Here is an 18527-nt window from a genome sequence, read left to right on the forward strand (position 1 = left end):
CCAATAAAGCGAGATGAGCACAGCAACCCTAGAGTCGTCCACGACTGGTCCTAATGGTCAGGGGTCCCTTTACCTTTACTAGTTGTTATGTAACCTAAGCCTGCCCTTGAGATATACTGTATGTCTGTGAACCTGAATGAATCTGTCAGTAAACTACTTTTATATTAACATTAATAAGATTCTTGTGTTTTTAAGAGGGATTAGAAAGGATTTTACCAGGAAGGAATCTTTAATAGTAAGAGTCAGCTGAGTCAGCAACAAGCTGCTTGCTGCGTAATTTAAAAAGGGGTATGTTTGGAACTCTGCTAGAAATGGAACTTGCTAGCACAAGTTAGGAAGGATATCATTAAATAATATATCCTCTCCTGCCTCCCTAATCATCTCCACCAAAAGAGGGTTTTAAAGTGGCAAATTCATGAAGGATAAGGCTATCTCTAGCTACTAAACATGATGGCTATGTTCTCCCTTCGCTGTCAGAGGCAGTGCTGGAAACCCTGGAGGGAAGAGGGGTGTTGCTGTTGAGAAGGACGCTGAACTTGATGGGCTACTGGCCTGATCTAAGAAACTTTTCTTATATTCTTAGAGTGTCTGTGCTAATTTTTGTTTAAATATTGAGCCAAGTCTTATGACTTTATGCACAGAATCTTAGCATGAACACTTTTTTGTAGTACTTGAAGTACTGTGCAAACAAGCATATTTCAAATATTACTTACATCAAAGCTGTACATATTTTGTTCTTATTTGCTTTAGATAACAACACATTTCAGGATTTTGAAATCTATAGAAGACATCTGAAGGAAGTCCTGTATAAGGAAGTTTTTGAATGTTTAATGTTTTATTGTTTTTATATATGTTGGAATCTATCCTGAGTGGCTGGGGCAGCCTAGTCAGATGGACAGGATATAAATAATAAAATTGTTTTTGTTGTTGTTGTTGAATAGGATGTCCCTATTTTCACCAGAGAAATGTTGGAGGCTATGCAGTCTCCAACCATCTTTCTCCTGGTGTCACTCATCAGTATCCAGTCACTGCTCCTCAGTGTCCATCCAGCCCCTGACACCTTGAGACTTACATAATGAGTTCTATACAGTTCTGATGTTGACATGTATTTGGGGTCTCCTGTTGATGGAATGGTTACTATGGAAAATGCTTGCTACCTAAGGAGGCACCAAGCCAGACAGATTCATATGTATGAAACTGTTTCTTTGGATATCGTTTCCTACATATTATACCCAAACAACAAGAACAGAGAAGCAACCTCGATATTTTCCATACACCCTGGAATGCTGATATGACACAGTTAATAGGTTGAGCAGTGAGCCTCAGCATTCTTAATTCACACATCTGACCCATAACAGGCCATCCTCCTCCCTGAACTCGGTGCTAGCATGCTTGCTACCAAGATGACGGATTGTGCATAGTGCTTCTTGCCTTCTGCAAAAGATCCCACCCAGCATCCAATCAGAGATGAACTGGCATTTGCTCTTCCCTGGCTCCACATCTGAAAGGTGCAGACAGGAGGCCTTGACATTGCCATCAGAACCTGAAGCAGGCCAGTTGGCAGGGTAAGCCATGAAAAGTTGTTTTGGGTCATCCTTTTTGCATCATTCTGATGCCTCAGGGTGCAGTCCCCAGTGTCCCTAATGTGTCTCCAACCCATATTGAACCTGCCAGTTATAATTCAGCCTAAGGCGAATGAAGCCAATTCTTGAGCCCAGCCAATGTGATAGTGGGGAAGAATCAAAAACAAAACAATCTCTTATTGTGACTAATTTAGGGTGTGAGCCAATCATTCCTGCTCGGCCCTGTCTGGCTAATCCCACCTCTGGAGAGATGGAAACAACAGTTGGAAGGCGGTACAACCATCCCTCCCCTAATTGGTCAGACTGCTGAAACAGTCTAGCCTCTTTCTCATATGCCATTCCTTCTAAGGGATGGAAGTAAAATTGCTCCTGCTGCATGAATTGACTGTAAATTGCAGACTTGGAATCTTTTTCTTCTCTCGCTCTCTCCTGCTCTTTCCCTCTCTCTTCTTTTGCTTCATTATCCTAGGTCTCCCCCTCCTTCTGCTCTGCAATGACTGCACCGCATGCGCCCAGGCGCACACGCACACACACACACACACTGACTTGGTCTCTCTGCTTTTAGCAATAATTTGCACATAATGGAACAGCCAGAGGGGGGTTTGATCAATGACCTCTGTCTCAGAGATGCTGTTCCAAGGGAAACACATCTGCCAACATAAAGTATTGGAGCAATCATAGCTCAGTGAGCGTCGTAATAAGCAACTGTTACACTAGAGCCATCAGTCACGTTCAGTTACAGACCTGAAAGGATACAGCACCTCAGGGAGCAATGTCCTTCTATAAATTTGGGCAGCAATGAAGAATGATTTGCAATCAAGTAATAAAAGGCCTAAAAAAGGTCCACCATGCATACTAACATCCAGTACAGCTGACAAAGGAAATAAAAAACCTTGGCATTGTTTGCTCGTTATGTAAACTACACAGCTGTCCAAGCAATTAAGATATGATTTTGGGAATTCTCTCGTAAAAATTTGCTAACAGAGCTTCCACTTGTGAAAGTGACATTCTTCTTTATCAGTAAAGTGCATTTCATTACGGTAATGCAATTTCATCTAGCTTAATAGTAGGAACTGCTTTAACCTTATGGCGAGAGTACATAAACATCATAAAATTAATGTCACCCCCATGCATTGTGGGAATAAATCTGCACCGTTTGACAGCAGTGATCAAGGGATGAAGAATCTGAACTGCACCTCCCACTTTGATATTTCAGAGATTGGGTCACAATCAGCTATGTGAGCATGTTGGCTTCCTAGTGGACTCACAGTTAAGATGTTAAAGGCAACAACAGCACAATTCAATTTTCCAACGTCATAGCCAATGGAAATATCGCTCCATTTTAAGCGGCGTTGGAAGTTAAGCATCAGACCAAAGAAATCTCCAAGGATGAATGAAGAAAGTGATGCAAACCCTTCCTGGTAGATGCTATTTTTATCTTGTGGATCATACAGAATCGCTGGGCATTTTCATAAATGCAATTTAAAACTTTGTTAGCTGAACTCACGAAAGCCCAAGTTGTTGCTTGCGCCATCATAGTAGTCTATGAATATTCACTAGGATTTAACAAAGTACATGAGACATGCCTGGTGGATTGGGCCAATGGCCCATCTAGTCCAGCATCCTTTTCTCAGGGGCCACCCAGATGCCTTTGGGAAACCCACAACCTGACTAGAGCCCTCTCACTTCCTGTGGGTGCCAGCAACTGGTACGCAGAAATGTTACTGCCTCCAGCTGTGGAGATAGAACAACTGGAGGGGATTATTCAATTAGGCATTACACTAGGTGGAACATTAGCAAACTGGCAGAACCAGGGCGAGGAAACTGTGGCACTCCAGAGGCTGCTGGACTACAAATCATATCCTCCTTTAGCACTGACCATGCTGGCTGGGAATGATGAAGTTGGAGGGCCACAGTTTACACAGCCCTGTAGTATCCTTACCCACTACAGCCACAATGTGGGGCTACAACCTCAATCATCTTGAATTAGATTATTTATACCGTCCACCTTTTATCAAGAGTTTTATTTTATTTCTTAAAACGTACACACTGCTTGAGTGCAAAAACATCAAAGCTGTTTACAAAAAAAGTTCCCAGTTGCAGGGATGATTCTAAGTGAACTGCCACATTCTCAAAGTCCCCTGTGCATTTGCCCTTAATGTCTGAAGAGGAATTTTTGCCTTCCGGAAGAGTCAGCCTCAGTACTGCCGGTTCATCTTCTTGAACTTCTCATAGTGATAGTCATCGGTTGCCTTCTCATCTGGGGGGGCATTTGCAATTCAGTGGGAACCTCTCAGGTTCTGGTTTCTCAGTGTCTCCCACCTTGAAATGATGTTTTTGATCTTAGCTTCAATTCCGAGGTCCACCTCTAGGATGCTGCTCAGCATCTGATTGGACAGCATCTCCTCAGTCTTCTTAGCTGAAGAGACCTGAATTGTTAAGTTGTGGGTGAACATATCAGACGACACAGCGATTCTTCAAACAGCTCTTGCTTATTCACAAACCAGGACAGAACTGAACTGAAGGGTTCAGTCAACCTGCTTATATAGAGCTCCAGTACAACGTTACTGTAACAACTTTCTAAAACTATCCAATCACTGAATGTCACTTTTGATCCCTTATTTGCATAACTATCTACAGTATCCTCCTGCTGGCCCAGGGTGAGAACTTCAGTACATAACACGAATGTTCTCAGGCAGCTCATACAGACAGTCCCCTGGGTTCTTCTGCTTCACTTTCTGATCCTCATTTTCCACAATTCCCTTCCTTCTCTTCAGCTCGGTTTCAATGTACTTCATCATATCAGCATCTTCATCCCTCCTGTTGGTCTCTGCAGCAAAATACGGTAAGTCCCGAGGTTGAGGTCCTCTTCTTCACTGATCCTGGCCTTGCCCCGTTCTTTCAGTTTCTTCATGTCCACCTTTCCACCGGTCTTTATTTTAAGGGGATCATCCACCAGAGTCATTTCTTCTTGTAGTTTCTCCACCCATGAGCAGAGCAGCAGCACTCACTCCATTTGGCCTCCTTCTTAGACCCTGCACTTCTTTTGCTTCCTCTAGTTTTAGCCAGACCTCCTCAGTGACCTGTGCATCTTCATCATCATCCTCAGAGTCCACCTTCCTCCGACGGAAAGCCTTTCCCGCATGCATGTCCCCGATTGCGTTGGCAGCGGACCCTTTCCCCCCCCCCATCGCTTGTGGGAGGAACAACAGAAGCAGAATCAAATTCCTTTCCCTGTTAGACAAAAGAGCAACAAAAGATTACAACCACTAGTCCACTAATAATATATTGTTTGCCATTCCCTAATTTTCTGGTGATTGCCCAAATGGGAAGATTTAGAAATTTAAGGTTCAGTCTGAAATTGGCCCAATTAACATTGTTAACTTACAGCAAACTATAGGTGACATTAAGCGCATGACTGATTCATGCATGCATGCTTTTTCTTGATTAAATAGCAGCCAATGGCAGCTTCTCTCCCAGGGCAAATCCAGCCACAGAGGCCCTGAGGCACACTGGGACCATGGCAGGAGTTAAGGGTAAACACACCCTTGGTCCAGGTTGAGGTGGTGGCGGCTAGGAAAGGCTGTGCTTTAGTATAGAAAGAACAAGCATGCTAGGGCCAGTTGCTGGAATAACATCACATCTAGCTTGACCCTTTTCTGGCAGTTTTGTGCATGTTAGCAAGTATTGTGGTGGTTAAATGTGTGCCCAGACTGTGACACAATGAGACCAAAAATATGGGTTGAGCCAGCTGTCCTGTGTCATGGTCAGTCAAAGTACATGCATATCCATGTGAAGTGTCAACTCCTGTTGACTTCATCCAGGTAAAACCAAATGGGATGTGAAATGAGATTCTTACTAAGGAACTGAGAGAGGAGCCCCTGTATTTTCAGTTTCTTCACTGCATGGTGGTCATGATGAGGGCTGTCCGAAAACATTTTGCTAACCGATATACGGAACCCCTTGTGTGTCCCCCAGAAGCCAGCTGGACTAGAAGTTAAGGTTTATTTCAATAGTGGCAATGGGCTTCCCCAACAGCACTAGGGGTCAGCAGGCTAGTCTAGTGGGAAGAGACGGCTATGTGGCACACAGAGCTCGACCCTCCAACAGAGGGGAACAGCTAAGGGACTCCGGATAAATGGCGGGGCAATGTCATCATCCCACCCCCCATACAGACCAGCATCTACTGTCTGATGTGGCTGCCTCACTCAGTCCAAGTGTCAGTGCTGCCACCGGTGATTGCTATATTCAACCAGTTCACATGCAAATATGGCTGCTGTGTGCTGAGGTCATCTCAGAGTACGGTGATATCTGGGGGAAAAAGGGGGCTAGAGATGTTGCTGCCACACTATGAGATTGAAAGAAGCCATGGTGTCCTCCTGTGATGTCTGAATCTTCCCTGGTCATCTGGCCAGCACAGCAGAATTAAAATGGTGGAGCCTTTATTCTGAAGCAAGCCCTTCTGCATTCTGTGACTTATGGCCTCTCGTGACCAAAGAAAGCTGTGCTTTTGAGTTCACCTCTAAGAGAAATTTCTGCCATTTGCTTTCAGTCATAGCACACTGTCAAAGCTATATTTCAGCATCAACCAGTTATACAAGGTATCAGTCTGCCTCTTCTCCAATAAATCTACACAAAACATTTTTCTGTCATTAGAAGAAGAAATGAAGGACCACTTAATGTTTCGGGCTGACAAGATAGTGCCAGGAATTTTCCCAAAGGGTTTGACAATGCTCTGTTAAGTGTCATCTTAAAATTCACTGAGGAAATATTGTGCAATTTCCAATTCTCCACAGTAACATTTTCTTTATGCATTTTTCACAACTACTTTCCCAATGCATAAAAAGATAAGTGTCCAAAATTACTCAATTTAAAGTCTTTACGCAGGTAGAAAACTGTCCTCAACAAATGTCCTATCCTGTTTATTGTTTTATTAAAAATGGAGGAAAGACGACTGTAAGAGTGGGTGGATACGAGAGAGAATTTCACAAAATGGTTGGGCATTCCTGCTGGGAAGGCAGAGCCTTGGCAATGGCTACCCCTTTACAGTGGTACCTCTGGTTATGAACTTAATTCATTCCGGAGGTCCGTTCTTAAACTGAAACCATCCTTATCCTGAGGCGCACTTTCGCTAATGGGGCCTCCCACTGCACGCGCACCTCTGGCACGTGATTTCCATTCACATCCTGGGGCAAAGTTCACAACCAGGAGCAGCTACTTCCGGGTTAGCGGAGCTCGTAACCTGAAGCATCCGTAACCAGAAGCGTTCGTAACCAGAGGTACCATTGTATAGTGTTTTGAGGGAGTGATACAAGTGTTCCCTTTTCTCCCCCTTTCCCCTTGAGTGGGGTTAGCAGGAGAGCATTCTGGGATACGTCTCCCAGAGCATCAACATAGCATTCCAGATCACAACAGGTGCAGGAGGAAAAACGTGCTTTCTCCGGAACAAAATGTTGCTGAGTTCCCTGACAATCCCATTTCTCACAGCATCAGCACAGTCTCTAGGCCTGGGATCAGCAAACCTTTTCAGCAGGGGGCAGCAGCACTGTCCCTCAAACCTTGTTGGGGGGCGGACTATATTTTGAAGGGGGGGAAATCAATGAATTCCTATGCCCCACAAATAATCCAGAGAGGCATTTTAAATAAAAGCACACATTCTACTCATGTAAAAACATGCTGATTCCTGGCCCGTCCGTGGGCCGAATCCAGCCCCTGGGCCTTAGGTTGCCTACCCATGCTTTAGGCAAATAGATCTAACCCTTGCAACGACTTACTCATCCCAACTCTGCACCGGTACTACATATTATGAGTAGATGAAACCAGTAGGTTTATTGTACCAGAAAACTTTTGTGCATTGCTGCTTACATACTCCAAATTACAATTGTTAATACTTATTACTGTTTATATTTATGCTGTTTAAAAAACCTCAAAGTGACTTGCAAAACAAATCTTACTGCAAAGACATGATGATCAGCCAGCACAAACATCAAGCACAAACACTATGGGCTGGATCCAAAGATGTTCTTTGATGATGGGACTGCAGTCCAGTAGAGGCTCCAGTAGAGTGTAGCCAACTTTTCCACCATCTTCCTGCAGCTTTGAACCCCACGTCCTGCACTCTTCTAGGTGGTTTACCAACACAGGAGCTGCAATGGAAAGTAAAATCAGCAAGAGCCATTTCCTCCCACTTCCTCCAGTTGGGATGTCCTATGACAGGCATAGGCAAACTCGGCCCTCCAGAAGGTTTGAGACTACAATTCCCATCATCCCTGACCACTGGTCCTCTTAGCTAGGGAATTGATGGGAATTGTAGTCCCAAAACATCTGGAGGGCCAAGTTTGCCTATGCCTGTCTTATGAGCTACCTCCACTCATGGGAACTCTAGATCCAAGCCCACGAAAGGCATTAGTTTAAGGATTTGGGGCAGGGGCAGGTTCCACATAGGATTTGGGGTCAGTTAACCTTAGACAATCAGGAGGCAGATGAGTGTGAAGAAATGCAGCAGAATATACCTGTAGCACCTGCCAAAATAGCCAATGTAAGTAAGCCAAGCCACATGCCAACTTATTTCCAACTGTCTATAATATAACTAAAGCACGGCATCCCCCTTCTTTATAATAGTGATGCTCAGAAACAGTGTACTATCACCCGATCACCAGTTTTTTGGGCCACCTATGCCAAATCACATCTTTACATTCTGCATTAAACCAGAATAATACGATCATTTCCAGGACCATTCAATGACTTTTTTTTCTTCTTCCTAGGATGGAAAAGCAAATGGTCACCCCACCCCATTTCAGCCTAGGAATGCAAAGTTATTTTGGTACCTGGGGCACAAAATCCAGCAAGCACCCGCCCACTTCCCAGAGGCAAAAGAAGTACAACAACAACAACAATAATAATAAATAAATTAATTGCTGCACTTCCCTGACACGCAAAGTCAGCTGCCTGAGGTGTCCAACTCACACTGCCTACTGGAAGGACTGATCCTATCAGAACAGTTCATATACAAAATTATGAATAGATATTGGAATCTCCAATTCACAAAACAGCGGGAAGAGTCTTGATAGCACAAGGATGGAAGAATGAGGAAATCCCAACGAAAGAACAGTGGCAAGAAAAACTGATGAGTTACGCAGAGTTGGCTAAATTGACATATAAATTGCGAGACAAGGACAACTGTGACTTTAAGGAAGAATGGGAGCTTTTTACAAATTATCTAAAAAGACAACAAAATGAACTGGACTCCTTGGCAGGTTTTGAATAAACATACACAAATTTATTGGTTGGTAACATGTTAGATAGATAATGTAAGGGTATGTACAATTTTATAACATGCAGAGAATAATATGTGCTGAGAAATCAGAGAGAGGAGCTGAGGGAAGTCCCTGGGGGGGAGGATGGAAGGGAGGGGGGAAATTAATGTAAGCGATTATGTGGTTTGATAATTTCTTATGTCGAAACTGCTAATAAAAATATTTTAAAAATAAATAAATCTCCAACTCACCCATTTGAACGCATGTGGTTTTTAAATCCACACTTTTTATCATTCTACTTGGAAGTACCAGAAGGTTAATAGATAGCCTAGTTAAAACAAAAGGAAAAGCAAAGGCCACGTGCTTTGTTTTAAAAAAAGGCTTTGTGGTTGAGTTTCCTCAGACTTCCTCAACTAGTTTCTTTCTGGAAACACTTGTGATGAAAAACCTTAATTGTTTTCCTTCCCATACCTCAGAAGGTCACACACGGGCAAGAAGCAGGGACATGCCCCGGATTTCTATCAACTCCAGCATTAGAGTGCTGGGGAGAATCCCAGGTTGTTGCTTTCAACTCTCTAATGGAGCCACAGAAGGGAGGAGGCAGGGGGGGAAACAATTAATACATCAGAACTCTCTGCCAGGCTTTTATGGCATTACAGGCTTTTTCCGCTATAAAGGAACATATTGAATCTTTAGAGCACAGCCCATTCTTCACTGTTTCAGTTGTCTCCTTTTGTTTACATGTCCCTGCCATCCTTCTTTGTGAATTGAATGCTAAACTATCTCTAGGGAGATGTTAGATTGCTTACAGAATGCCTCAGCAGATGGTGGTTCCTGTTGCAACAGAAGGCTGTGATTACACCTGAACTCTGCAAGAACTCGAAACTTAAACAGAAAAACAAGATAAATGAGGAATCCTTAAAGTTCTCTTTCCTCTCCACGGCGCCTGCAGCAGGGGAGAAAAATAATCCACAGGGTTTATAATAATAATTTTGAAAAGGGACAAGATCCCATCCTTCAGAGTTTGTTCATTACATTACAGGGCTCTCATTATAGAATTGCATTAGTGGTGCATTTCACCATTGGACCTTCTGTTATCAGCAATGTTGGGTAGCTCTTCATCAAGACAGTGAAAGGGACTCCCTCGGGAGGTGGTGGTCTCCCCTTCCTTGGAGATTTTTAAGCAGAGGTTGGATGGCCATCTGTCAGGGATGCTTTAGCTGAGATTCCTGCATTCTAGGGGATTGGACTAGATTACCCTCAGGATCCCTTCCAATTGTACGATTCTACAATTCTATTATTTATTCAAGATCCAGGAGTATTTACTGCACAGAATGATTCTACCACCTCCAAATAAACGTTTTCTGGCTCTGTATGTTCTGGTTTTGTCAAGCACACTTCATCTGACACTACAGACACAAAAACATTCCTAGGGCCTGAAATCTCCCCAAATAGACATTAGAAATCTCACTGGAGTAGTAAAAACACACACAAAAACCTGTTAGTGTAATTTTTTTGGTTAAGATTGAATGGAGGTTAAAGTGCAACAACATTCTTTATTGTTTATGAATTTCATCATTCATAAACAATAATAGGAAAAACAAATTAAACTTCCTGTCCCCTAAATACTTCTCTGTGTTCCTCTAAAGCATCTCTTGGGAGTTGTATCCTGTAACAACAACAAAATTCCTGGACACTTTCGCCATTTGGGGAGGCATAAATCAAAGGCACAGACGCGCCCTCCCTATTCATACGTCAGCTGGCAGCGGATGTTTTATTGTATAGCCCAAGAGGACTGAAAATAGGTAGATCCAATATGGATTTAACATTTCTTGCACTTTGCAGTAACTAGATCTATAAATTAAGAGGGGGGAAAGTGCAAGACAAAGCACTATAGCTGAACACACTCCATTACTCAACTTTGGTAGAAGCACTGAGCTCAGGTTGTTCTCAGCCTATCAAAAAGGAGCCTGTATTTGAAAAGAGAATTGTCCAGGATGACATCATGTGGCTGGTCCAGAAACAAGAAGAAACATCTTTTCCCCTCTGGCTCTTAACACAATTTCATAGCAGAGAGTTATGGGCAAAGCATTACATCCGCTGGAACGTTTGTTGCTTCCCATGGCAAAAGTGCATGAAAAACAATACTAATAAATGACACAGGAATAGAACTTCCTGAAGTTCTTTAAAACAGATGGTTATTATTTGCTTTGTCCATGTAGCCCCTTAAACCCATGTTGCTGTAGTTAAAAATATGGGATGTAAAACTGCAGTCAAGTACAACATTCCTACAGTGGACATGTTAGGGGATGTTTTGTTCCACTCAGAAGACTTCCTGTTTCCTCCTAAGCTGGGAAAGACTTCTACTACATGTGACTTGAAGAGGGGGTGGTCTGTTGTACTAGCATGGAGGAGCACATGGCCTCCATGGTCTGATCAGTGTGTTCTCCATTTTGTATGTTGCTGTATGTTTGGAGAAGTGACTGCTTAGTCGCAATCACTTAAGACTAACTTCTTTATGGAACAGTAGTAGTTGTTGTGGAATAGTACTAGTTGGGGACGCAGGTGGCACTGTGGGTTAAACCACAGAGCCTAGGGCTTGCCGATCAGAAGGTCAGCGGTTCGAATCCCCGCAATGGGGTGAGCTTCCGTTGCTCGGTCCCAGCTCCTGCCAACCTAGCAGTTTGAAAGCACGTCAAAGTGCAAGTAGATAAATAGGTACCGCTCCGGCGGGAAGGTAAAACGGCATTTCTGTGCACTGCTCTGGTTCGCCAGAAGCGGCTTACTCATGCTGGCCACATGACCCGGAAGCTGTACGCTGGCTCCCTCGGCCAATAAAGCGAGATGAGCACAGCAACCCTAGAGTCGTCCACGACTGGACCTAATGGTCAGGGGTCCCTTTGCCTTTACTAGTTGTTATGTAACCTAAGCCTGCCTTCAGGTATACTGTATGTCTGTGAACCTGAATGCATCTGTCAGTAAACTACTTTTATATTAACGCTAATAAGATTCTTGTGTTTTTAAGAGGGATTAGAAGGGATTTTATCAGGAAGGAATCTTTAATAGTAAGACTCAGATTAGTCAGCAACAAGCTGCTCGCTGCGTAATTTAAAAGGGGGGGGATGTTTGGAACTCTGCTAGAATATGGAACTTGCTAGCACAAGTTAGGAAGGATATCATTAAATAATATATCCTCTCCTGCCTCCCTAATCATCCCCACAAAAAGAGGATTTTAAAGTCGCAAATTCATGAAGGATAAGACTATCTCTAGCTACTAAACATTTCTGTCAGAGGCAGTGCTGGAAACCCTGGAAGGAAGAGTGCTGTTGCTGTTGAGAAGGACGCTGGACTTGATGGGCTATTGGCCTGATCTAATAAACTTTTCTTATATTCTTAGAGTGTCTGTGCTAATTTTTGTTTAAATATTGAGCCAAGTCTTTATCCGCAGAATCTTAGCATGAACACACATTTTTTTTGTAGTACTTGAAGTACTGTGCAAACAAGCATATTTCAAATATTACTTACATCAAAGCTGTACATATTTTGTTCTTATTTGCTTTAGATAATAACACATTTCAGGATTTCAAAAGGGAGAAAAAGCACAGGCAACACCAGACCACCATTCAAGATATAAGGTATTATTCCGGGAATCCTTGTCTCAAGTTCTTTCGTCTGATACCTGCATACAGCAACTGCTTACTACAACTATACTTTGCAAAGGCATATGTGGAACATTACAAAGAACAAGTCCATTTTCTGCAAGTACTGCTTCTTCTTTTTTCTTTTTTAAAATAATTTTTATTAACAGGCCAATCAAATCACATTAATTCCAAATCACATTAATTCCAAATTATACAGCCAATTTTTTTTAAAAAAATTGGGGGGTACCCATACTTCAAGCTCCGAAAGGGGTCCAAACATCACTCTTCCTGCTGCTTTGATTAAACAGTTCTATCCAGTTCTGTTCAGATAGTCTTTTTGTTATTTTCTTCATCTTCTTGTTATTATCATATCTTCCTTTCTTTGTGATCTCTGATAATCTTCACAAGCTGGTGAAAGACAAACATCTCCTGTGTGGGTTTTACACTCTCCAAAAACCATATCACATAAATTACAGACGCCATTTCCACACCTCCATTAAAAACATTCCCACAGTCCGTCCGTTGATTTACAGGCTTGCCAATCTATATCTCAGAGGGCCCTGCCAGGTCAAGATAACGTTCCAATAACCATACATTCACATTCCAATGACCCTGGTCCTCCTCCCTCTCGTCCTCCTTAGGCAAGCCTGTCTTCACGAGATTCCATTTATTGCTGCGTCATAAAACTTTCCTTCCATTCCCCGATGTTTCCACCAGTTCTCTCTTTAATCAGTAATTCATTCCCACACAGTTCTTAGTCTCCTGCTTGTGATTAATAATTGCAACAATTCTTCTCTCTGGAGGGGAGGGTTATTGGTACTCACATAAGGCAAAAAAAGAAAAGTTTTTTCCTCCCCCCCCCTTTCCGTTTCACTCCAACATACCAGTCTTTTAATGATGATTCTTCACTTGATTTATTTTTCCAGCCCGTCGCTCCGCTCCCAGAGATCCCATTAATCAGCAGTCTTTACTCCCAATCTTCACTTTATGTATGTGCATTAGCTTCTTTCCAATTATATATTTCCAATTATATATTTCGAGCTAATGTGGACCAGTGCGCTGATTGGAGACAGCGTCAGGGAGAGCCGATCTCACTCGAGGGCTTTGTGCCAAGTGTCTGCACCCCCTTCTTTCGAATCCAGGGGTGAATTATGGACACAGCTGGCAAGGCAGTCCCCCCATCCCCTTGGGGGGCAAGGGAGGCTACATACTCCCATAGCAGCCTCTTAATTACCTTGTGTGGGTCGGAGAGATGTTATTGTCAGCCATCTTCCAATGTGCCCCCTGGTGGCCCCCTGCAAGTACTGCTTCTTAAGGTTGTCGCGTCTGTCACTTGTATTCGCAAAGACATACGTGGAACACAAAAAAGCTTCTATTTGGACATTACGTATACTGATCTATTTGTATTTCCTGTTCAAAATGTTGGTCTTTAATTGCTTCTACTTAATTTGATAATGTGAAAAGAGGTGTGTTTATAGGATGTATAAAGAATTCATATAGTTAACCAGGGGAAAGAGACAGTGGAAGAAGATTGGAAGAAATTTAAAATATATCTGAAAAATTGTTGTAAAATTGAGGAGTGTTAAGATGTCAAGGGGTAAGAAGTAGAGAATTACAGCTGTAACTAATAAATTTAAGGAAATTTAATGAAAGGGAACTAATAGACAAATTGACTAAAGGGTTGCTAAAGAATTGTAAAATAAGGATGCAGCGAAAGGGAGGTATGGGGAAGTCGGAGGAAAGAAGGTGCATGAAAGTAAGATTATGAAATTATACGTGTTTAAATGTTTTGTATGTTTTTGTTTTGTGTTTTGTTTGTTCTTTATTGTGTGTTTGAAAATGAATAAAAATTATTTTTTTAAAAAAAAAGAATTCATATAGTTAAACAAGTTAAACACAGCCAGTTACATTGTGGGTGTTATTGTTAGTTGGATTTACGTAACTAAAGGTTTGATAGTGTTGTGCATGAGTTCTTCTGGCATATATTATGGCAAGAATGCTTTTGTGTGCTGTTGAGGGACCATAGTTTGTGTGTAACTTTCTCATTTGCTAATATGCAATGAGAGCTACTTTTCCGTTTCTGGAGCTATCTGAAAAGAAGAACATGCAAGAACACATGAAGAGCATGCTGGATTAGGCCAATGGCCCTCTAGTTCAGCCTCCTATTCTCACAGTAGCCAACCAGATGCCAGCGGAAAACCTGTAAGCAGAGCCTAGGCCTTGCTGATCAGAAGGTTGGCGGTTTGAATCCCCGTGACAGGGTGAGCTCCCGTTGCTCGGTCCCAGCTCCTGCCAACCTAGCAGTTCGAAAGCCCGTCAAAGTGCAAGTAGATAAATAGGTACCACTCCAGCGGGAAGGTAAACAGTGTTTCCATGCACTGTTCTGGTTCGCCAGAAGTGGCTTAGTCATGCTGGCCACATGACCCGGAAGCTGTACGTCGGCTCCCTCAGCCAATTAAGCGAGATGAGCGCCGCAACCCCAAAGTCGTCCGTGACTGGACCTAATGGTCAGGGGTCCCTTTACCTTTTATTCTGTTCACACAGCAACCAGAGTACCTTAACCACAAAAGAGAACTACCATCATGGTGCTAAGGCTATTGTTACATCAGCGCAAGGATATACATTTGTACCACAGAACATTGTCCCCTCATGCACTCCCTAAATCTGTTCCAGGGGCTCCCTCTGGAGCAGATTTGAGGAGGGGGGCAAGAAAGGGAGGCTCCATTACATACGTACATGGAAATTCTTGTGCAAATGGGAGAAGATAGTTGAAGTCTGCCCTAATTTTTTGTATTGCAAAAAAATGCAAACAATTAAGAGCATCAGTCACTTAGAAGTCAAATAAAAACCAGCAGCAGAGTGAAACTTTAAAAGGAGGGCCTGGACAAGACCTGCCAAGGAAAATAAAGAATCTATTTATGTATGCTACAACAGCGGCAAGAGTCTTGATAGCACAAGGATGGAAGAATGAGGAAACCCCGACAAAAGAACAGTGGCAAGAGAAATTGATGAACTATGCGGAACTGGCTAAACTGGCATGCAAATTGTGAGATAAGGACAACTGTGACTTTAAAGAAGAATGGGAACCTTTTACAAACTATTTAAAAAGACAACAAAATGAACTGGACTCCTTGGCAGGTTTTGAATAAACATACACAAATTTATTGGGTTAATATAGTGAATAGATAATATAAGGATGTATACAATTTTACAATATGCAGAGAACAATATGAGTTGAGAAATCAGGGAGAGGAGCTGAGAGAAGTCTTGGGGGGAAGGGGGAGGGTTTGTTGGGGAGGTGGGAGGGAAAAAAGGGGAATAATGAATATGATGTGTTTTGATAATTTTTTATGTTGAAATTGTTAATATTTTTTTTAAAAAAAAATTCTTTAAAAGGCGGGCCAGCCCTAATATTAGACAGAATGAGGCAGTCGCCTCAGGTGGGAGATCCTGGGGGTGAGCAACAACTATGAGCTGTTTGAGAACAGAGCTGTGTGCTTTACTGCCTCCCCTGCACCATTAAGCAACGCTGCTGCCCAGAAGATGCTGTTCTGTCAGCAGTGCTGAAATAAGGTTTAGCTACCAGTCGAGTTGGCTCTGAAACACGGAGTCGAGAGGGTGTCATCTTGGCCTTCGTCAATGGAAGCAAAACTTCTTGGGCTGGCCCTGATGAAGAGCCTGAGGAAATAAAAGCATTCTCCATTTATTTCTAACAGATAGTAAAGAGCAAGGCTGATGAATCTCCACAGGGAGAGTATACCAGAACTTCAGTGCCTTCAGCAAAAACACTTGGCAAATATTTTACTGCAGATTTCAGGATTGGAAAGGAACAAAGTATCTTTCAAGTGTTCAAATTCAAAATGACCTCAATGGATCAAGAAAGGAACTATATCTTGTTTTTAACTCCACATTTTAGGATATGTGAAAGAAGATTTTATTTTTTAAAATTCAGGAATCTATCTTAGGATATGATGTTGCATTAGTAGAAGCGATGTAACCTGATCCTGTTATAATAAATCTATCTTACATTTAGTGCCACCAGTACACTGTGGCACTACACAATACCATCTCACCCAGTCACACAGCATGTTCACCTTTAAAGGACTAGTTGCAGAAAACAGAAAATGCTGGATTTCAGGACATTGGTAGAACAGCTGGACACGGCACACATTAACCGGAAGAACCATGGGACATTCTTCCTGGAAGTCTGCATTTTCAAGCAGGAAGAGAAAGATTGTAAAACAGTTGTCATGTGTGGCAACAAACAACAACTCATATTAAATCTGAGAACAAACAGAAAAGCAGAGCTGCAAAAGTAAAAATGCAGGAATGAAGCTGTGTGTAAATAAAGATATTGCTTATTACCATCACATCCATTTTCCTGCTTAACCACATAGACTAGGGGTCAGCAACCTTCAGCCTTAGAGCCATATGCAGCCCTTGGCCTAATTAGATGCAGCTGGCAAGGAGAGGGGAAAGGGAGAGGGAGGGGAGTGCCAGAAAGAGAGAAAAGGGTGACAGCCAGGAGAGAGAAGGGGGTGATCCCTTTGGGTCTGAGCACCACCCAATTTGGGAGTCCTAACACCCCCCCACACACACTTTTGACTCCAGGCCTGCCTACTTTTGATTCCAGTCCCAGTATTCAGCCTCTAAGGTACTGCAGCATTCAACTTTTTTTAAAAAAAAAAATTTAAACGATATTTATTAAGATTTCAGAAAAAAGGTTACAAAAGTAATAAAAAGAGAAGAAAAAGAAAAGAAAAAAAACCAAAGATACAAAATACAGAAAAAATGAAGACAAAAATTAAATCCCTCTTTCTATGTCTTACTTTTCATTTACTTGTTTCCTGACCTCCTCACACCTCCCTTTTTTGTATTCCAGTTCTAAAGGTTAATTCAGCAAATCCTTTCCCTCTTTGTTTTTATCTTATTTCTTTATCTTAACATATTATAGCCTTATTTTTTCATCTATTATCAATCCATTTTTACATATTCCTTTTTAACATTATTGCTAAAACTGCTTCATTTCATTCCAACATCGTTTTAACACTCATTAATTTTACAATGTTTCTGTAGATAGTCTTTAAATTTCTTCCAATCTTCTTCCACCAACTCTTCTCCCTGGTCTCGGATTCTGCCAGTCATTTCCGCCAATTCCATATAGTCCATCACTTTCATCTGCCATTCTTCCAGAGTGGGTAGATCTTGTGTCTTCCAATACTTCGCAATGAGTATTCTTGCTGCTGTTGTAGCTTACATAAAGAAAGTTCTATCCTTCTTTGGCACCAATTGGCCGACCATGCCCAGGAGAAAGGCCTCTGGTTTCTTCAGGAAGGTATATTTAAATACCTTTTTCAATTCATTATAGATCATCTCCCAGAAGGCCTTAATCCTTGGGCACGTCCACCAAAGGTGAAAGAATGTACCTTCTTTTCTTTTCTTTTAAGGCTGCCCACCCCTGATATAAGCAATGCGGGTTTCAAATTCAGAATTGCCTGGGCTCATTAAAACTGTAACAATATATTTCAGTGGGGATGGATTTCAATCTAGCCCAAGTAAATTTATTTTTGTGTATTCAAGAGAGGGTTGCATTCAAGCAGCAATTTGGTTTTCTCCCACTAAGTTAAAAAAATAATAATGGAAACTGTTAATTACGGAAATAGAAGAGATTTGAGAAGAAGATAGAAAAAAGCTCTCCTTGTTACACCATAGAGCCTGCTAATAGCTCCTTTAGTGACACCTAGTGCAGTCGGTGGAGATGAGGCACTATTAAACGCTGTGGCTGAGACACACTGCCTTGTTAATGTTACTTTGATTTCCAATAAAATGAGCTAACTCAATAGTGCTGAAAGGCAACCATTTCTTTTAGGCTCCAATTTGCATGCATATTCTAATTCACATTTGAATCTTTGAAAGAAAAAAAGGCAGCTAAGCTTATGGACCATACTGTCTGCTCAGTTCGTCACTTAACTGTTAGAACCGCTGGGTCATTAATATCAATAATGAGAGAGAACTGCAATTAGGATCCAAATGAAATATGCCATGCC

At 42.1% G+C, this 18527-nt stretch overlaps 1 pseudogene across 1 annotated transcript in view; it reads right to left on the reverse strand.

Moving 5' to 3' along the window:
• Window positions 1-3097: 3097 nt before the first annotated feature.
• LOC309380605 (splicing factor C9orf78-like) overlaps window positions 3098-18527 on the reverse strand; it is a 30635-nt pseudogene continuing 15205 nt past the window's right edge. Inside the window, exons 2-5 of the transcript XR_014173334.1 lie at window positions 16064-16158; window positions 7538-7729; window positions 4265-4817; window positions 3098-4012 (exon numbers count right to left, since the gene is read on the reverse strand). The product of XR_014173334.1 is annotated as a splicing factor C9orf78-like (transcript). The remainder of the gene's footprint in view (window positions 4013-4264; window positions 4818-7537; window positions 7730-16063; window positions 16159-18527) is intronic.

This window comes from Podarcis melisellensis (genome assembly GCF_964234715.1).
Source record: "Podarcis melisellensis genome assembly, chromosome: 11".
NCBI lineage: Eukaryota > Metazoa > Chordata > Lepidosauria > Squamata > Lacertidae > Podarcis > Podarcis melisellensis.